Here is a 23,607-nt window from a genome sequence, read left to right as displayed (position 1 = left end):
AACGATTCGTTTTGGAACAAAGTCGTAGAGAAATAAAATAAAGATAATTGAATTTTGTATGATATACGACTGGTCAAAAATGTCTTAACGTATTACCTTTTCTGCAATATAGCAATAAATACAAAATAAGGGGGCAAAATACGCCTGTTGTTATTCAATATTTTTAACCACTTTCGTGGCACTTAAAACCTTAGTATTTAGCTTAGGAAATTCTTTGTAATATACCTAAACCGTGTACCAAATTTCATTAAAATCGACCTAATAGATTTTGCATAATAAATTTGCAATCTAAATGTTTTTAAAAAAGTTCAAATTTTTTAAAATCTTTCTGAACAAAAAGAAGACCATTTAAAAGTTGTCTAATTTTTTTTACATATAAAGAGGTGCTCTACCGATCTAATACACTTTAAAGAATTAAAATCGGATTATTAAGGGGCCTCAGCAATGTTTTAAACTTATAAACAATTTTTTGGCTTATAAACAAATAGCTTTGTTTAATAATAAAAAAATTAATTTTTAGCAATGCAAATAATTAAAACCGGTATAATTTGACTTAAACTTATAAATGCTGTCAGCAGAATTGCTATTTTATTTTTTTAATCAAAAGTTATTCGCGTTCAAAAATTGCAATTTTTCGAATTTTTGAAAGTTCCACTGCGTTTATCTCGAAAGCTATGCATCCTACGAAAAAACTTGTAAGAACATTTTTTGCTTAGAATTACCCAAGAAATACAAAAAAATGTTTTATTTTGCGAAAAATCGATGTTATGTAATTCCTCAAGTTCTTTGTTTATAACAATCTTATCGAAATCCGGATCAACTGTTACCCAAAAAAATCGTGTTCTACGTGTCAAAAAACACATAAAAATCTTGGGTAAGTCCATCTAAATAAAGCAGCCCGTAGCACCCCCTCCTGGCCACAGGACTAATTTGTTTATAAGCCAAAAATTGTTTATAACTTTAAAACATTGCTGAGGCTGCTTAAACAATCCGATTTCAATTCTGTAAAGTGCATTAGATAGGTGGAGTGTTTCTTTATATGTAAAAAAATTTACAAATCTTTGTATGTTCTAGTTTTTGTTGTGCAAGATTTTAAAAATTTTTAATTTTTAAAAAAAAGTTTAGATTGCAAAATTATTATTCAAAATCTAGTAAGTCAATTTTAATAAAATCTGGTGTACGGTTTTAGCACATTACAAAATTTTTTTAAGCGAATTAGGAAGGTTCCAAGTGATGGAAAATCATTGAATAAAGACAGGCTTGTTTTGCCCCCTTATTTTATATTTATTGCCATTTTGCAGCAAGGGTAATAAATTAAGACATTTTTAACCAATCGCATCTGTTTAATCGCAAATTTAATTACCTTTGTTTTATTCCTATACGACTTTGTTCCAAAATGACTCGTTTTAAAGTTATAACCAAAAAAAGTAGAAAAGAAAACGAAATTTTTTGAAATTTTTAAATATTTTATTTTTTTTTTATTAATGTTCCGGGCATATTTGAGAAGGAGCATAAATCAATTATTATTAACGAAGTTATCACCTAACTTTATCCGCAAAAATCTGAATGCCACCTCTCACATCCACCTAAAAACAGATCCTTACTGATCTATTAATGAAATTGCTTTTTTGTCCTTAATATTTTATCCTCTAATATGTAATTTAAACTGTACATACTAATATGCAAGTCCACTACTAATGACTAATTTTTATGATTAATGTGATGTTAAAATATCGGCAAGTTATCTTCAAAGCGGCCGTATTGATTTACTTAAACATTTATACCGAACATTGATAAGGGCCAGTTTTGCGCATTTTGACAGTTCCGTGTCTACTATACATATAGGGTGGAAGGCACTTATGGAATAAAATTATTTCTGTCCTTGTTTTAAAGAATTTTAAAAACGCTGAGATCCGTCCATTTTTAAATATAAATATACGCTTTTTAAACCAAAATTTGATTGTACAGGGTGATTCACGCAAGTCTAGCATACTCCATAAGTTTTATTTTTAATGGAACACCCTATATATTTTTATCTTTTTAAAAGCTGCTTAACAACCTGATTTCATCGAACTACATCATGTATGGTATATTATGAATAATACAGGGTGAAATTTAAAATTGTAGTGTGTGGAATAACATTGTTTTTGTCAATATTTTAGAAAATTATAAAAAACGCCAAGATATGTCAACATTTAAATTCAAATATGCACTGTTTAAACATACATTTAAATATACAGGTTGACTCAAGCAAGTCTAGCATAGTCCATGATCTTTAATTTTAAAAAAAACACCCTGTATATTTTTATATTTTTAGAATCTGCTAAACAACGTCATATCAAAGAAGTGTATTATGTAGGATCTATTATGAATAATACAAGGTGAAATTTTAAAATTATGTATAGTTTTCGTCAAGATATTAAAAACCTACATAAAATTTTGAAATTAATAATTTATCATACTTTAAATAATGGTATTTTTAAATTAGCTACAGTAGGAAAAATGAAAGAATACCCATGAACGAACACATAAAACACGTTGTATTTTCCTGTCACCGTGTCACACAAAAAATTGTCCAGTGCAAGTACATGTAATAATTATTGTTACATGTACTTGCACTGGACAATTTTCTTTATGACACGGTGACAGGAAAATACAGCTTGTTTTATATGTTCGTTCATGGATATTCTTTCATTTTTCCGACTGTAAATAAAGACATACACTTTCTAAACTAAAAGTATAAATCTATTGGGTTTTGTATTTAAGGTCTTGACGAAATTTATAAATAATTTCAAATTTTCACCTTGTATTATTCATAATGGACCCTGCATAATATACTTTTTTGCGATGAGGTTGTAAAATAGCTTCTCAGAAAATAAAAATATACAGGGTGATGCATTTATAATAATAATAAATGTCTTTATTCATGCAAATGTATGTAAAATAAACATTAACATATTTTATTATTTGGGCGAGATTCAGTATGTACACCATTGTCAAACAATGATGTACATCTGCTCTTCCACCTAACCCACAAAATACAAAAATTACAGCTATATGTTGTGAACATAAAAGCATACCCATATACTTAAAAATATGAAACTAAACATATTTGTGAAATTAAAGTTAACACCAGATTGTGCATAATTATTGTTCAAAAAATAATTTTTGATAAAAAACTTTCTTAAATTTGGCTCTGGACAAAATACGGACATCATCAGCCAAGCTATTCATGTTATTTGCAATGCAAAAGATCTTCTATAATAATGTGTAGCATGTCTAGGTATGGTGAGGGTGTTTTCATGTCTAATGTTTAGGTTGTGAATATCAGTTCTGAAACTTATTTTATTATACAAATAAGGAGGGACCTTTTCTTCCAGAAGTTTATGGTCCTTTAGAACTAAAGATCATGGACTATGCTGTACTTGCGTGAATCACCTTGTATATTTAAATTTATGTTTGTAAACCGCCCTTTTGAACTTAAAAGTAGACGTGTCCCAGCATTTTTTATAATTTTCTAAAATAAGGACACAAGCAATTATATTCCATAAGTGGTTTCCATACGTTAAAATTTCACCCTGTATTATTGATAATACACCCTACATGATATAGTTCGTTGAAATCGGGTGGTCAAGCAGCTTTTAAAAATATAAAAATATACAGGGTACTCCATTAAAAATAAAGCTTATGGACTCTGCTGGACTTGCATGAATCACCCTGTAAATTTAAATGTATGTTTAGAAAGTGCACATTTTTATTTAAAAATCGACGGGTCTCAGCATTTTTTATGATTGTTTGAAACATAGGCAGAAATAATTTTATTCCATAAGTGCCTTCCACACTGTATGACATAGACTTTAACCTTTAACTACCCGCGCATCAAGTTATAACATAACTACACGCGTGGCGTACTTTATACGCCACAAGAAAATACACTTAAAAACAGCGGTTTTGTTTTTTTTTGTTTGAAAAAATACACTTAGTTGTTTGTTATAAACCTTATTCGGCATCAGTGAATACTTGGAGTTCCTTCTCAGTAAGCCAATTGGGATTTATAACTGAAATCATGCAATAACTGGATTCCATGATAAATAAAATTACTAATAAAATTTTTTTTGAAATGTGATATTTTACAGGGGAAAAAGTATTGTTTATAAAGAAAAATATATTTTGTGCCATAATGACTAAAAGACAATTGATATATGTACTTATTATGTACTAAATATATTCCCATAGAAAATACTTAATTATGTACTTATATTACTACTTATACAGTGCGTCCATAAAGTAACGCATAAATTCATTATTTCGTAAACCGGCGACTTTAAAGAAAAATCCCGGAACATGTCCATTTTTATTTTTAATTTTCGATTTTTTGGCATATATATCATACTAGTGACGTCATCCATCTTGGCGTGATGACGTAATCGATGATTTTTTATGAGAATAGGGGTCATGTGATAGCTCATTAGAAAGGGTATTCAATTCTCTATTCACTAATGAAAACATTAACATAATTATTTATACAGGGTGTGCAAAAAAACATTTTTTTAATTAAAATAATTGAGACAGAAAGAAGAATGTATGTAATTTATTTAATTAAAAATGCGTTTTACGACTGTCAGAAAATAGAAAAAAAATTATTTGACAAATAAATATCGTTTTTTTGCTTAAATTCAATGTTAAAATCAATGAAAATCAATGTTTATTTGTCAAATAAATTTTTTTTCTGTTGTCTGACAGTAGTAAAACGCATTTTTAATTAAATAAATTACATACATTCTTTCTGTCTCAATTATTTTAATTAAAAAAATGTTTTTGCACACCCTGTATAAATAATTATGTTAATGTTTACATTAGTGAATAGACAATTGAATACCCTTTCAAATGAGCTATCACATGATCCATATTCTCATTTAAAAAAATCATCGATTACGACATCACGCCCAGATGGATGACGTCACTAGTATGATATATATGCCAAAAAATCGGAAATTAAAAATGAAAATCGACCTGTTCCGGGATTTTTCTTTAAAGTTGCCGGTTTACGAAATAATGAATTTATGCGTTACTTTATGGACGCACTGTATTAATATAATCGTGGCCTATATTGTCCACCACCGGAAACAACAACTAATAAACTGTAAATTACGATCTTCCCAGAACGCCGATTATAACGAAACTAAAACCAAATTGTAAAGCCCATTCCAGTAATAGGTTAGTTAGAGAGATAAACAAGGTCAAAAATTAAATTTTTAAATATATTTGCAGTAGAATTCTTATATCTGGCGTACAAAATACGCCAGCGCGTGTAGTTAAAGGTTAAGAAAGTTGAAAGTATTTAAAGTGAAAAGCAGTTACAGAGGGTTAGACACTGGAGCGGAACTCCAGTACAAGGGCACCAAGCCCGTGCGAGACTCGGTTGTTTTGTTGTTTTTCGACTGACCTTTGAAACGAGTCGATGACATGATACTTATACGAATTGGTCGGAGTTTTATTGAAGACACCTGTTTAGCTGTACGATGTGCAATGTACAGCTGGGTAGGGCCACCGGACTATATCACCTGTTTGTCAATGAGCTGTCGGTCCCTCGTTGCAGCCTCTTCACCAAAGATTTTGCAGCTAACCGATCAGAGGATAGATCCCCGTAAGCAGTGAGGACAGTTTCGCCAAGCGGCTTACATGTGTGGCCTTTCTTGCAATACCACACATTTGAACTGCACGAACGACGCTGAAACTCAAATCAGGAGGGTCCAGTTCGAAATTCAGCAGCAAAAAAACACCACTTTCTGCTTTCCACGAAAAGCTATTATTGTAGTACAGACAAGTCAGGTTACAATCATAGAGCCGACAAATATTGCCAGAGGGCAGCCCAGTGCCAAAACACAAAGCTTAAAGCCGGATTTATGTTACGACATGGACGTGGACGGCACGAGGCACGTTGAAAAATCGTTTGATAGGAAAAGCATTGGCTAGTTAATAACAACGGAACGGGGCGACATCGGGAAGAGCGCTATTGTTCTATGCGTTATGCTGTCCACGTCCCGGTGTAAGATAAATCAGCCTTAAGGTACTAGTACACTTTAGAAGACCAACAATAATCATTTTTTTCTCAGAACCTTTATTAAAAATGAACATAAATCATTTTAATATCTAACTCTTAAAAAGTTCAAAAAATATATATTTTTCATTTATGCACGTACACTAATATTGTAGAGGGCGCAAAAGTAGAGGCCTCGAAAAATGATGGCGGACAGTTAATCTCAGGATTCGGATATCTTAATCGAAAAAATCGTAGTGCATTTGCAAAAGGTTCTTACGTGACAATTTACCACAATTTAAGGGGAAAGTCTACTGTGACAAGGGGATAAACAGGCCGATTTTCCGGATTTTTTTTTTCTAACAAAATGTGACTCATACAAGAAATTAAATTAAACCGTCATCTTTATTATATCTTCAAGTAATTGTAAAAAAAATTCAATTCGAAATATTCAAAATGGCCGTCGTGGCACTCTCTTCAAGCGCAGGTCCGTCTTTTAGGTGCTCAAACGGTGTACATGAAATCTCACGTCTGGGTGATCTCAAAAAAAACCAAAATATGGTTCATATCATCTACATAGTATTAACTCTCGTCTGACGGAGGATTTTTTTGATATCGTTTTTTGTTTAATTGTTATAAACAATACTAACATCAAATTTGGGCACAAAAATAGAAAAAACTCCAAGAATTTTTTTTTCGGCGCCAAAATTTTTTATCGACAAAATCCTCCGTCAGACGAGAGTCAATACTATGTAGATGATAACCATATTTTGTTTTTTTGTTTCAGATCACCCAGACGTGAGATTTCATGTACACCGTTTAGGCACCTAAAAAAACGGACCTGCGCTTGAAGGAGTGCCACGACGGCCATTTTGAATATTTCGACTTAAAATTTTTTTTACAAATACCTGAATATATAATAAAGATGACGGTTTAATTTAATGTACGAGTCATATTTTGTTAGAAAAAAAAATCCGGAAAATCGGCCTGTTTTTTCCCTTGTCACAGTAAACTTCCCCTTAACCCATTAACGCCCAAGTTTTTTTTTTTTATTTAAAAATCTTTACTTTTAGGGTTAATTTGTTGAAAATTTTAATAATTTAATAAAAAAAAACAAGTTTTTCGGTTTCCTGTCTTTTTTTAAAAAAATTATATGGTGTTACCATATGGTAACGCTGGGCGCTTAAGGAATTTTTATGATTGTTGAAATCAAAATTTTTAATTTTTTTAAATTATTTATTTGAGAATATTTTCATCGTCTGGTGTGGTATCCTATAAAACAATTGACACACAAACCAACGTTGCATTTTTTACACATTGTTCGTCCAGATGTTGTACATCTGTCTCCAGCACATCGCCTTCTACTGCTTAAGGCTGATTCACATTATAGCTCAAGTCACGCTCCGCTCACGGTCAGCTCAAGCCACGATCAAAATATTCTCTCGGAGAAACCACGCGGTCCAAAAAAAGGGACGGAACTTGACCGTCGTGTTTAGTGCGGATAGCATGATTAAAATGCGTGTAAGAATAGTTGACCGAACCTTGAGCTGAGCGTGAGCGTACCGTGACCTGAGCTATAATGTGAATCAGCCTTTAATGTAACAAATGGTTGCAGCGATCAAAACGAAGATCTGGCAAGTTCTGTCTATGTAGACTAGGTCTTCCTGTATATAAGGGACGACTTCCATATCTTGCGAGAAGAACTTGGGCCAATTCTCTCCTAAACGATAGCAAGGATATATTTTTTAAAAATTTTTTTATATAAATGCTATGAATTATGGACTGCAACATCCAACAGCCATGTTACAATTTTCCAGTACCATTTTTTACTGCAAATTGCTACTCGGTAGGTTGAAACACCTTGATCCATCCAGTCGGTACCCACCATATTTTGTTGTATTCAGCAATATAGTGAGGCCGACTTACTTGAATGTGCCCTTTTTCTTCATGAGATAATCTTTTTACCGTGCCCAATTCTGAACCATCACAACTCGTAGATGCTATTGTAACAACAAAGTTATCTTTCCATCGCACCAGTAACACTATCGCTTCTGCTAACAAAAATCCACGACTGAAAAAAAATAAGATTATGACTCCGTAAGCGCCCACCGCAACCATATGGTAACGGCGTACTTTGACTATTCCTACCGAATTCGCTACATTTTATAATAAGTTGGGGTATAATAAACTTAGTTTTTTTTTAATATGCAAATATAGTTACTAGAAGACTATCAAAAATTGCTTATTCAAAACGGTCGTCCATCTTTTTCTATAAATTTAAACCACACTGTCATGTGATTATCTCTCGACGGTTGAGAAAAGGCTAAAATACGAATCCGTTACGTTTTATAGGTGCCTGAAGTATTCCTAGAAACGATAGTTCTCAAAATGTGTGGCTGACTAATTCCATGGGCATACCGCAAAATCCTTTAAAAATCATGTGTTTTACGTTACCATATGGTAACGCTGGGCGCTAATGGGTTAACCAAAAAATAAATGACAAATATTTTTTAACCATGAAAAACTGAAGAAAAACGGGTGATTTTTTCACAAAAATTTTTCAAATTTCCGTAAAATATTTTTTTGCGGAATTTTTAACTAACGGTGGTAAATCGTCACGTAAGAAACCTTCCTTTTGCAAATGCAGTACGATTTTTTCGTTTAAGATATCCGAATCCTGAGATTAACTGTCCACCATCGGAACTACTTTTTTTTCGAAGCCTCGATTTTAGCGCCCTCTACAATATTAGTTTACGCGCATAAATGAAAAAAAGATATATTTTTTGTATTCTCAGGGTTATACAGGGTGTTTCATTGGGAAAGTAACATACGTTAACTGTAGAAAGAGGGTATTTAGGCGGTCTCAAAAATACCATACTTAATGGGTCTTACTCCATTAATAACAAAGATACTGGGTGTTTTATCTATTTTACCATTTTTTTTATTTGGTTCATAACTTTTTAACCACACCGTATATTTATTTTATATTTGGCACGCAAATATCCTTTAAGGTTTACAATAAATTAATTTATTTATAATTGTAAAAAATCCAGGCCCGGATTAAAAAATATTGGAAAACTGTTTCGACCCAAAAACAACACCCTGTACATTCAATTTTTTAAAATTGATTTTTCAGCTGAAAAGAGGATGAAAAACTAAATTTAGTGGTATACTTTGAATTTTTGGCAAAATGATTTTTCTGGTCAAATTTTGAATTTGAATTCTGAAATTATGTGAATTTCGAGAGCTCTAAGTAGAAAAAAAATTGAAATACAGCTTACAACTTGTCAACCGCACTGTATATTTATTTTATATTTAACACGCGAATATTCTTTTAGATGTCCAATCAATTATTTTATTTACAATTATAAAAAATCCAGGTCCGAATTAAAAAATATTGTAAAAAAGTTCCGACCCAAAAAAACACCCTGTATATTAAATTTTTTTAAAATGGATTTTGCATTTGAAAATTGCATGAAAAACTAAATTTAGTGGTATACTTTCAATTTTCGGCAAAATGATATTTCTGTTAAAATTTTTAATTTTAATTCTGAAATGATGTCAACTGCGAGAGCTATAAGTAGAAAAAATTAAAATGCGACTAAATTTTAATTAATACCATTATTTAATTTAAATTGGTAAAATGTTAAAACATTTCAGTGTTTTTTATTATGTGTGACAAATAGGTTACGGCGAATATTCATCTTTAAATTAAATAATAAAGAGTCAATAAAGAATACATCACTTTAGTAAACAAAGTAACTAAAAATTATAACAAAACAGAAAATTTGCAGCATATTAACTATTCAAAATTACCACCATAAAAAATTATTGTTATGTGTCAAAATGTTTTACCAATTTAGATTAAATAATGGTATTAATTAAAATTAAGTCATATTTTATTTTATTTTTTACTTTGGGCTTCGCAATTCACATAGTTTCAGCTTTCAAATTCAAAATTTTACAGGAAAAATTATTTTGTCGAAAATTCAAAATATACCACTAAATTTAGTTTTTCATCCTCTTTTCAAATGCAAAATCCATTTAAAAAAACTTAATATACAGGGTGTTTTTTGGGTCGGAACATTTATACAATATTTTTTAATCCGGACCTGGATTTTTTATAATTGTAAATAAATTAATTGTTTGGACACCTAAAAGAATATTCCCGTGTTAAATATAAAATAAATATACAGTGCGGTTGACAAGTTGTAAGCTGTATTTCAATTTTTTTCTACTTGGAGCTCTCGAAATTCACATAATTTCAGAATTCAAATTAAAAATTTGACCAGAAAAATCATTTTGCCAAAAATTCAAAGTATACCACTAAATTTTGTTTTTCATCCTCTTTTCAACTGAAAAATCCATTTAAAAAAAAATGAATTTACAGGGTGTTGTTTTTGGGTCGGAATATTTTTCCAATATTTTTTAATCCGAACCTGGATTTTTTACAATTGTAATCAAATTAATTTATTTTACACCTTAAATGATATTTGCATGCCAAATATAGGATAAATATACAGTGTGGTTAAAAAGTTATGAACCAATTAAGAAAATGGCAAAATAGATAAAACACTCCGTATCTTTGTTATTAATGGAGTAAGACCCATTAAGTATGGTATTTTTGAGACCGCCTAAGTGTCCTCTTTTTACAGTTAACGTATGTTACTTTCCCAATGAAACACCCTTTATATTAAAATGCAAAAAATTTTATGTTCATTTTTAGTAAAGGTTTTGAGAAAAAAAATCTTGAAAACATGCTTATTTTTGGTCTTCTAAAGTATACTAGTACCTTTCCAACAATACCCAGCTCACAGAAGGTTGATCGCAATATCCAGTGCTAAATAACAACTTTTCTTCGTGTAAATTTTTATTCTACAGAGGTCAAAATAGCTCAATCTGCCCGAACAGCCGATTACTGCATGCAAACAGCCTAGTTGAACGGCATTCTTAAGAAACCGCCCACTGACCTTATGCAAACAATACTAAAATTAACCACGCAGAAACAAGAAAAAAGCAAAAAACCGGAGAAAATAATTTTTTTTTTATATTTCAGTTTTTCATTTTTCGTATATAGGGTGAGGCAGATAAAGGGCCTATTAGAAATATCTCGAGAACTAAAGGCAACTGAATTATGAAAATTGGAATAAAGGGGTTTCCAAGACCGATCTATTTAATAAAAATATTTTCATCGATTTGGTACTTCCGGTTATACCGGAAGTTGCTTATAACTTCGTTTTTTTAAATGGGACACCCGTATATTTTTACACTTTTGGATTCTTCTCGATTTCTTCTTTCTTAAAATATAAGGTTTTGTAACATTATACAGGGTAGGTTAAAAGAATTACGTTTTCTTATTAATTTCGTAGCAATATTCACACCCTGTAGGATTGTAGTAGTTTGACAAAATAAACTCTACATATTTATGTTCAAATGATTTTTAATATAGTCTACTTTTGTTAACAATTATTAGTGTAGCTAAATTTTTAATTTTAGTATACAGGGTGGGTCAAAACTCGGAATGAGTATTTTCTGAGTTTTCTTAAATGGAACACCCTATATTTTAGTATTGTAATGAAATGATATTCCATGGTACTTTTTTACTTCTTAAGCATTCCCTATACCTAACTGCTGTAATTTGTGCCTAATTGTTAATCGCACCAATAATCATAACTTCGATGGTATTTTGATAGCTCAACCATTATTGGCAATTTTAAGTATAAGTCTAGATTAATATGTATTTATTTCCAAAAAATTATTTGTGATTGAATATTTTCACGGCCAACCTAATACAATGTCACCTATTTTGTGTTGCAATTAATGTTTAACTTGAATCACCAATAACTCACGAATTAAAACAGTTAGGTATAGGGAATGGTTAATAAATTAAAAAGTACCATAAAATAACATTTCATTACAATACCAAAATACAGGGTGTTCCATTTAAGAAAACTCAGAAAATACTCATTCTGAGTTTCGACCAACCCTGTATACTAAAATGAAAAATTTAACTATACCAATAACTCTTAACAATAGTAGACTATATTAAAAATCATTTGAACATTAATAGAGTTTATTATGTCAAACTACTACAATCCTACAGGATGTGAATGTTGCTACGAAATTAATAAGAAAACGTAATTATCTTTTAACCTACCCTATATAATATTACAAAACCTTATATTTAAAGAAAGAAGAAATTGAGCAGAATCCAAAAATGTAAAAATATATAGGGTGCTTTATTTAAAAATACGAAATTACAATCAACTTCCGGTATAACCGGAAGTAGCAAAGAGACCAAAATATTTTCATTAAATAGTTTATACCTCAAAACCCTTGTATTCCAATTTTCATTATTCTGTTAACTTTTTTCATTATTCTGTATACCGTGAAATAAAAACTATGTATAGAGTATTGTGCAAATACTTGGAATAAATTCGTTATTTCGTAAGCCAGTGACTTAAAAGAAAAATCCGGAAACATGTCGATTTTTATATTTGAATCGTAATTTTTTGACATAATGTATATCATACTAGTGAGGTCATCCATCTAGGCGCGATGACGTAATCAATGATTTTTTTAAATGAGAATCATTGATAGCGGTCGTGGCGGAAAGGTTATTCAATAATATAAACATTATCATAATTACTTATGCAGAGTGTGCGAGAATAATTTTTTTGACTTGAATGAATTGACGCAGAAAAAAGAATATATGTAATTTACTTAATTCAAAATACGTTCTACTGCTGATAGAAGACAGAAAAACATATTTTTTTAGAAACAAACATTGCTTTTCGCTTAATTTCAATGTTCAAGCTGCCACCCATCTGCCTCTTGGTAGTGTGAACATGTAATGTAAGCGAAAAGAAATATTTATTTATTAAATAATCATTTTTTCTGTTTTTTGTCAGCAGTAGAATGTATTGTGAATTAAATAATTTAATTTAAACTTTTTTGTCTTGGACACCGTGCATAAATAATTATGTCAATGTTTATATTCCTGAACAGATAATTGAATAACCTTTCAAATGAGCTATCACACGACTCCTATTCTTATTATTTAAAAAATCATTGATTACGTCATTACGCCCAGATGGATGACGTCACTAGTATATGTATGTCAAAAAATCATAAATCAAAAATAAAAATCTACCTATTTGAGGATTTTTTCATGAAGTCACTGGCTTACGAAATAACGAATTTATTCCAAACATTTGCACAATACTGTATATTTTTTCTTTTTTCCCGTGTTTCGCTCGAGAATACACTCACAGCTTTTTATGTTCGTTATACCGTCTTTTCTGTACCACGGAACACGCTGTATATCGCAAAAGCACGCTGAACTTGCAAAAGCCTGTTTCGAAAAGTCTGGACTTGTCCGAGGACAAATTGGATTTGTCGAAAACGAAAACAATTACGTCAGCAACTGTGCTCTATGGATACCTACGTGTTTCTGGAACGAATATTCGATGTATACTGTGACTACTGACTGAAAATCGTTTACTTATAAATTGTTCATTTTTATATAAAACTTTCTCAACCATTTTCCTATTGGTCCAAAATTCGACCAATCAAATGTTAGATCGGCAACGCAACGTTCGTGCGCAGGTTCTAAGAAGATATAAAACATTCGCGCATTAGGCAAATTTCTCATTCAAGTTCAAGTTTTCGCCGTTAATCTGATCGGTCGACTGTTACATTGCTGCGCTATTCGCAGACTTGGGAGTCGATCGAGATGATAAAAACGGAGATACAGTTTTGTAACAGCAGTATATTAGTATATTTATATTTTGGCAATTTATGAGTAGTGTAGTAGTTGATTGCTGAGTTACCAGTTTTTGATAATCGTGAGTTTTTAAAATGATATATTCTTTTTTTATGTACATAATATATTTTATTTCATATATTTTTTTGTCGACGGCGGAACAAAATAGCCAAAAATAGTTTATTGAGTGTTCCTTTATCTTCCATTATATTATTTTGTCCTTAATTAATATCGTCCTGGTTTATATCCCTTAATAGTTATTCAAAAGTGTTGTTTCCATTTTTTTATTTATGCTGTTTTTTTTTGTTATTTTATCGTATTCAGGATTCTGTAGAAAATTTTTTGGTTTTCTTTGCTAACTTCTGTCATCTAGGCTATTGATTATATTCAAAATAAGATAGCTAAAAGGAACTAAAACGTTAACGGGGTTTTATTATTTCATATGATCAATGGACATCTATATATGAAAAAACCGCGGAGTGCTACCATTTAAAGGGGTGCGTTTTTGAGAAATGGGTGAATTAGTCCCTGAGCACAGGTTACATTAGGGCGAGTTCTATGCACTTTTGGTACAAACATGTCTACATAAAAATTGATCCTGGTTAAATTTACTATCTAAATATCACTTTTTAAAGTCAATGATACTTTTGTTTACAAAAATATATTCAAAAGAAAAAGCACAAAGAAACCCAAAAGAAAGAAATTTTGTTTTTTGTCCCATAACTTTTGTCCACGAGGATATCGGTATAGACATTGCTTTACAGAAAAAATCCTACATATTTCTTCTTTAAAATGTTGTTTTGTAGAGGTAATTAGGATTTATAGTTTTCGAAATATGATTTTTCAAACTTCGCCACTCACAGCAATTTTGGGCAATTTTTCTTGTTATTTCGCAAATATTGTTCTGTAACTGTTTTCTACGTAACTTTAGGTATATGCAATGGTACACGTAATAGGAATAGAAATCAATTACCTTTAAAATGGTCTACTGTATAACGTTGTACGACTTTTTTTTTAAGAGATTATGGTTTTCAAGGTTTTATACTTTTAACGATTTTTTATAATATAATATAAAAATAAAATAATATTATAATATAATATATTATATATAGTATATATATAATATAATATTATATTATATATTATAATATAATATTATGTTATATATATACTATATATAATATATTATATATTCTAGGTATTATATTATAATACCTAGTATAAAAAAATATTATTTTTTACGAATACTTTTGAAATTTCTCATAACTTTTTTTTCTTGTACATGAATATACTACATATTGCTCAATAAAGAGGGCTTACTTTCTGTTCTTTAAAATGGTGTATCATCTATATTTAAATATGTAATGGAAACTGGAAACCGAGTGATTCTTTGATATTTTTTACCTGTATTATTTAAAATTATTTCTTTTAAAAAAATTACATAAACATTAGTCTTAGAAAACATCACTTTAGTTAAAATTATTTAAACGTTGAAATTTAAAAAATTTTCAAAATCAAAGTCCATCTCTTCGTTAGCATTAGCTTCAATATCTTCCTCTGACACCTCAGTTATCTTAGAGTTCCCACAAATTAGTACCCATACACATGCACCTTTGCAGAATATTGAACAACTAATTCCTATCTTCCTACAACCGCAGTTTTTTGTACATCCTTTGGTACATTTACATGCTATTTTTTCAAGCAAAGCTTGTGGTGCAGGAGCTTGGACAGTAAATATTGGAAGTAATCCATATTTTGAAGTTTGCCCGGTCGAGTCAAGTGGATCCTAAGTATTACCTATAAAAAATAAGATTCAATCATAACACACAATCACATAAAAAAGTTATAATGAGGAATTTAAAAAATAATCCTAAAATCAAAAATCGTTGCAAGTACTTATTACATTTTGAAAAAGCATATCTTATTCAAAAATAATCCTAGAATTTTTTATAATACACCATTTTAAAGTAAACAGAATAAGCTTTCTTTTTTATTATATAATATATATACCTAAATGTAGAAAAAAAGTTATAATGGGAAATTAAAAAATAATCGTAAAAAATATAAAAACTCGTTAAAAGTATAAAGTCTTGAAAAAGATAACCTCTTTAAAAGAAGTACAACATTATACAGTAGAACATTTTAAAGGTAATTGATTTCTATTCCTCTTACATGTATTATACCATTGCATATGCCTAAAGTTACGTAGAAAAAAGTTACAGAACAATATTTGCGAAATAATAAGGAAAATTGCCCAAAATTGCTGTGAGTGGCGAACTTTGAAAAATCATATTTCGAAAACTGTAAATCCTAATGACCTCTACCAAACATAATTTTAAAGACAAAATATGTAAGTTTTTTTCTGTGAAGCAATGTCTATACCTATATCCCCGTGGACAAAAGTTATGGGACAAAAAACAAAATTTCTTTCTTTTGGGTTTCTTTGTGCTTTTTGTTTTAAATATATTTTTGTAAAAAAAAGTATCTTTGACTTTAAAAAGTTGTATTTAGATAGGAAATTTAACCAGGAACAATTTTTATGGAGACGTGTTTGTACCAAAAGTGCATAGAACTCACCCTAATGTAACCTGTGCCCAGGGACTAATTCACTCATTTCTCAAAAACGCACCCCTTTAAATGGTAGCACTCCACGGTTTTTTCATATATAGAGATTCATTGACCATATGAAATAATAAAACCCCGTTAACGTTGTAGTTCCTTTCTATAGTACATACTCAATAGCCTAATCGTACAGATCTCTAAATTTTTCCCAGTTATCTCTATTTGCTCCTGTTTTTTCCGTTAATCTGATCGGTCGACTGTTACAATGTTGCGCTATTCGCAGATCTCCGTTAACAACGGAGATATAGCTGCGATTAGAGCAGTGTATATTTTTGCTCCTTAGTAGTGATTTAGTGGCGGTCCTTGACAAATTTTTAGTGCTACTTCAGTACCATTTTTTTTATTTTTTAATATCAAAATTTGTTTTAATACTGATTTGTGGTTATCTGTTGTGCCAAATTTTATTTATCACAATATCAGGAAAAAAATCTTAAAAAATTGTATACTCTATCGACAATAACTGCGTTTTTGCAATTGAAAAATAGTAATATTTAATAAACAAATAATAATTATCTTATAAAGTATGTACTGAATATTTTGCAACCAATTGTTTTTGCTTTATACTGGTACCACAACGCAACTTCTGCAAAATAAAATGTTTTATATTGCTATAATGCAAATAATAGGTCTGGATCCCGCGTATGAAAAAAAAGTTGATTAATAGCAAGCTGAAAATTTGTTAATAGCTTAAGGGTGTCTAGTCGGATGAACTTTGATATATCGGAACACTGGAACAGGGAAAGTTTTAATTGTGGAACAGGTTAAAAATTTGGAACGGTCAGACCACGAAAACGGCACATGTATTTTGTTCGACAGAACATACTTAAACTCTCCGAACAGAGACTATTTATCACGAAATGGGCGTTTTAATGAGTGGAACATGTAGAATATGTCAAATGACGGGAATTATGACAGGTGATAAATAGCAGTCTGATTTTTGCATGAGAGTTTAATCTCTGTTGGGAGAGTTTAAGCATGTTCTGTCGGACAAAATACATGTGCCGTTTTCGTGGTATGACCGTTCCAAATTTTTAACCTTTTCCACAATTAAAACTGCCCCTGTTCCAGTGTTCCCATATATCAAAGTTCATCCGACTAGACACCTTTAAGCTATTAACAAATTTTCAGCTTGCTATTAATCAACTTTTTTTTCATACGCGGGATTCAGACCTATAATATTTTTTTGCAAATTTATTTTTCTATATTGATTAACAATTAATTAAATAAAGTAAGAGCCAAATTTAATGTAATAAGTTTTATACGAAAACCTGTTTCGTCATCTTTTCAGAAAAACCTCACTAAAACCTGAAATAAAAAAAATATGAATTACCACGGCGGTTAAAAAATAAATCTTGTACAAAGACCATTTTTAATTATTCAAACAATGATCCCCCTGTGCATCATATACTTTCTTGAAAATAGCTTCTGTTATCACCTAAACTTTGATATAAAACTTGTTCCAACCTGTACGGAATTACATTTTGATTTTATTTTAATACTGAGCTAATATCCAATAATTTTTATCCTATAAACAGCTAAGTGAAGTTCGATCAGATCCTCTAGTAATAGTCTGGGCTGATTATCGGAGAATAGGCCATTTTTGGGAAAAGTTATTTACCAGTAATTTTATTGCTGGAATCGAATCTTACGATTGTATATATTAATAATATAGGTATGCAAAGTCCGCAGATAGCAGGGTTGCAAAAAAACATGTTTTTTTATTTTATACAAAACAAACGTTTTTTTCGTTTTAAACGGTTTTTTTTTGTTTTAAACATGTTTTTTTTTGTTTTTATATTACATATTTTAAAAACAAATAAAACGCAGAAAAAACATTATTTAAATCATATTTTCTTAAAATGAGAAGGATCTTTTTGGGGAATTAGGCAGCACAGATACATATAATAACTTATGACTGTTTGGCCCATATATTGAACTTACTTGCCCATGATATAGAAGTGCCAGGAATAAATAGTAAAAAAAATTGCAAATATATCAGAAATGTACATGAAAAATACATTTTGCTAGCACAAAATGCCGAGAAGCTGGTGATTCTGCTCTTGTATTGCACCAGGATGTTGATTGGAATACTTTATCGGAATGCTTAGAAACTTAGTTGGAAAACTGGCCAATATTATTTCACGTTTGCTCAAACAGTATTGATAAAGATGTAATAAAGCTTGTAAATGATACAAATGCCTAAGACTAGGTATTTATAAAAATAAAGTATATTGCAGGGACAAAGTCCAAATACTTGCACTAAAGGAGAGGCTACAGAGATATGACTAGAACTTCTGGAAGCATTTCAGCCTGAACATGCAAATGGCGAATTTTTGGTAAATGTTACGAATAAAGTGAAGGAGCTTATGGAAATGGCATTGATCCCGGTTCATTTTTTGACAAAGGACCCCGCAGAAACCTTATGGGAAATGGCTCTCTGTCAAATGCTCTGAAACTTTGGGTTCTGGTAGTCCTTGATGTGTAGAATAAAAGTATCAATGGGCGCGTAGCTCCAAAAAATCATGATTTCAAAATACAAGCCTCTGAAGTTATAGGTACAGTAAGGACGTGTAAGTTGGAATAAATTCATTTTCTCGAGAACGGGTGACTCTGGAGATAAATTACGAATCAGATCGATTTTTATTTTTAAATTACAATTTTTTGGCATATATATCATACTAGTGACGTCATCCATCTGGGCGTGATGACGCAATCGATGATTTTTTTAAATAAGAATAGGGGTCGTGTGATAGCTCATTTGAAAGGTTATTCAACTCTATCCATTAAAATAAACTGTTACATAATTATTTATACAGGGTGCCCAAAAATTTTGTTTTAATTAAATTAATTGAGTCAAAAAGAAGAATGTATATATGTAATTTATTTAACTCGCAATACATTTTACTGTTGTCCGCAAACAGAAAAAAAATGTTTATTTAATAAATAAATATTGTTTTTCGCTTAAATTCAATATTAAAGCTGCCACCCACCTGCCTCTTAGCAGTTTGAGCATTTAATTTAAGCGAAAATCAATGTTTATTTTTCAAATTAACATTTTTTTCCGTTTTTTGACAGCAGTAAAATGTATTTCGAATTAAATAAATTATATAGATTCTTCTTTTTGTCTCAACTAATTTTATTCAAAAAAATTTTTGGGCACCCTGTATAAATAATTGTTAATATTTATATCAGCGAATAGAGAATTGAATAACCTTTCAAATGAACTGTCACATGACCCCTATTTTTATTTAAAAAAATCATCGATTGCGTGATCACGCCCAGATGGATGACGTCACTAAAATGATATATATACTAAAAAATTATAATTTAAAAACGAAAATCGACCTGATTCGTAATTTATCTCCAGAGTCGGTCGCTCATTCTCGAGAAAATGAATTTATTCCAACTCAAACGTTTTAAACATGTTTAAAACAGTTGATTCAAACAAAATGTTTAAAACAAAACAACCCTGGCAGATAGTGTGCTACTTTTTTTATAAACAAAATGGGAGATATTCCTGATACAACCGGTCAAAGTTGACCGGAATTTACGGCAAAGATATGAACAATAGGATCATAATTTTTAAACCATCACCTTTTTATTTTTGTCCTCTTTCTCCACACCAATTTTCATATCTTTGAAATACTCATAACATATATTATTATAATAAAAACTATCGATAATACGTGTGAAAATTGCCAAAAATAGCAAAATTCCAATCAAAAATGCATTTTCTCGGCTTCCCATGGAGCAATTTCCTTCATTCTTTTTTTTGTTCCCAAGTAACTCAAGTAGAGCCATCGAACTAACGCATTATTAAATGTCAAACTTGCTTTTGTTTTGTGATAATAAATTAATTTATTTATTATAACACAAAATTTTAATTTGTTTAAATAAAAATTGTTTAAACAATTATACAGCTCTCAAATGAGAATATTTATGTTTTTAACTTTAAAAGGTACACTTGTAGTAAGTTTATCTAAAAAAAGCGTATAACTGGAAGAAATATGTAGTCTTCTGTTCTTATAAATAAATTAATCTATTATAACAAAACAAAAGCAAGTGTGGCATTTAATAATACGTTAGTTTGATGGCTCTACTCGAGTTATTGGGGAACAAAAAAAGAATGAAGGAAATTGCTCCATGGGAAGCCGAGAAAATGCATTTTTTTAACGTATACCGATTTTCAACTTTCGAGGGTTACATTTTCTCCAACCTAATTTTTGATTTGAATTTAGCTATTTTTGGCAATTTTCACACGTATTATCGATAGTTTTTATTATAATAATATATGTTATGAGTATTTCAAAGTTATGAAAATTGGTGTGGAGAAAGAGCACAAAAAATAAAAAGGTGATGGTTTAAAAATTATGATCCCATTGTTCATATCTTTGCCGTAAATTCCGGTCAACTTTGACCGGTTGTATCTCAGGAACCACTCGTCATAATTAAACGTTTTTTCTTTTAAAAGAAGCGTCCTGCTGCTGTTTTTCGAATACTGTTTTCATAATTTAATTTGGTTTAATATTTCCCGAGATATTTTATTTGTTTATAAGTCAAAAAATTGTTTATAATTTTAAAATATTCCTGAGGCCGCTTAAATAGTCCAATTTCAATTCTGTAAAGTACATTAGATAGGTATAGTGTCTTTTTATGAAAAAATCATAGTTATTCTTATGCATTATAATTATTGTCGCTATTATAGCGACCGTAAATTTTTAATTAACAATTCAATTGTTGCTAAACTGTTGAATCAATTTCCATCGGCTTCTGGAATTATAATCTTTACGAAAAGGGCTTTTACATTACCAAGTTATTTAATTATTGATTAACAATTACTTATCTAAAATTTTAGTTGAAAATTAAAGATTTTGTTGGAAAAACCCCGCTTTTTCGGGGAAAGTTTTCGTCGAAGTGAATCGGGAAAAACTCGTCTCTATGCAGAATTTAATTGCGGTGAATTTTTATTTGGGTGTTTTTGGTGTAAAGTTAAAATCTTTGGAGTTGAAAAAATTGAAAAAAAAACACGAATTTCGGGCGCCATTTTGTTTATAAAAAGAGTAGCACACTATCTGCGGACTTTGCATACCTATATTATTAATATATACAATCGTAAGATTCGATTCCACCAATAAAATTGCTGGTAAATAACTTTTCCTTGTATTTTGCTAATTAGCCCAGAGTATAATATATTTTTATGTGGACGGCGGAATAAAATAACCAGAAAGAGTTTTCTCTTTCTTCCATTAAATTATTTTGTCCTTAATTAATATCATCCTGGTTGATATAGTTATTAATAATTATTTTTCAAAAGTATTGTTTCCATTTTTTATATGCTATATTTTTTTTGTTATTTAATAGTATTCTGTAAAATTCTCCTAGCTGTTTATGGATAAAAATTATTGGATTTTAATTATTGTAATTTAGCCTATTAACAATTACAAAAAACAAGGGGTACCCATTCATAAGTATAAATAATTAATAATTAAAAAATGACAGCCTAATAAAATAAAAAAAATCAAAATGTAATTCCGTACAGGTTGGAATAAATTTTAATATCAAATTTTAGGTGAATACAAAAGATATTTTCAAAAAATTATCCAAATCATGAGGGGATCATTGTTTAAATAATTAAAAATGGGTCATTTTTGCACAATATTTACTTAATCAGCTGCTAAGGTAATTTACATTTTAATGAAGGTATTTACGATTATTTTCTACACAGCTGAAGGATAAATCTTTTACCTAAGACTTACTAAATTAAATTTGACCCCCTATTTATTTAAATAATTATATGAAATTTAAAAATCAAATTTGCAAAAAAGTGTTTTTTTGCGTTTTAAATAAGCACTATAAACTATTTAGTCCAGAAAGCCACTGCGCATCCGCTAGGAAAAATATTCTAATTCGGATTTTTTGCACAATCTTACTCAAAAAGGACCCCTTTTAACAAATTTGAATGTTGCCAGGACCAAAAGTTGGTCAAAAATTTTTTAAACTTTTTTTTTTTTGTTTTTTTCCTAAAATTATTTTTTTTTGCATGGAACAAAATTTTTTTAGGTTTTTTGGATCATTCCAAACAGAAAAGCCCTTTAGTGACTTTTCTCTAAAGTTGATAGTTTTTGACATATAAGCGATTAAAAATTGAAAATTTGCGAAATCGGACATTTTTAACCCTCAAAAACTATGTGAAAAACTGAAAATTTGAATGTTGCCAAGGTAGGTGGATATTCTTTAAACATCGATTGATGAAATCCCGAAGAGTTTTTTGCAATACAATATCAACAACCCCTTTGTTTTTTATTTGCCAATCAAGCGTGCGCGATACTATTTTCCACCGTTGCATGTGTATGCAGTATGGTGCAAATGAAAGGAATAAATTCGTTTTTTCGTAAACCGGCGACTTTAAGCAAAAATCCCGAAACAGGTCGATTTTTGTTTTTAAGTTATGATATTGTGACATATGGTATACTAGTGACGTCATCCATCTGGGCGTGATGACGTAATCGATGATTTTTTTAAATGAGAATATGGGTCGTGTGCTAGCTCATTTGAAACGTTCTTCAATTCTATATTCAGTAATATAAACATGTACGTAATTATTTATACAGGGTGTCCAAAAAAATTTTATTAAATTAAATCATTTGGCAAATTGATAAAAAAATTAAATTTTTGGACACCCTGTATAAATAAATATGTAAATATTTATATTACTGAATAGAGAATTGAAGAACCTTTCAAATGAGCTAGCACACGACCACTATTCTCATTTAAAAAAATCATCGATTACGTCATCACGCCCAGATGGATGACGTCACTAGTATACCATATATGTCACAATATCAAAACTTAAAAATAAAAATCGATCTGTTTCGGGATTTTCCTTAAAGTCGCCGGTTTACGAAATAACGAATTTATTCCTTTCATTTGCACCATACTGCATACACATGCAACAGTGGAAAATAGTGTCGCGCACACTTGATTGGCAATTAAAAAACAAAGGGGTTGTTGATATTGTATTGCAAAAAACTCTTCGGGATTTCATCAGTCGATGTTTATAGAATATCTACCTACCTTGGTAACATTCAAATTTTCAGTTTTTCACATAGTTTTTGAGGGTTAAAATGGCCGATTTCGCAATTTTTCCATTTTTAATCGCTTATATGTCAAAAACTATCAA

The sequence above is a fragment of the Diabrotica virgifera genome, chromosome 8 (assembly GCF_917563875.1).
Source record: "Diabrotica virgifera virgifera chromosome 8, PGI_DIABVI_V3a".
Taxonomy (NCBI): Eukaryota; Metazoa; Arthropoda; class Insecta; order Coleoptera; family Chrysomelidae; genus Diabrotica; species Diabrotica virgifera.
Note: the sequence above shows the minus strand (reverse complement) of the source record.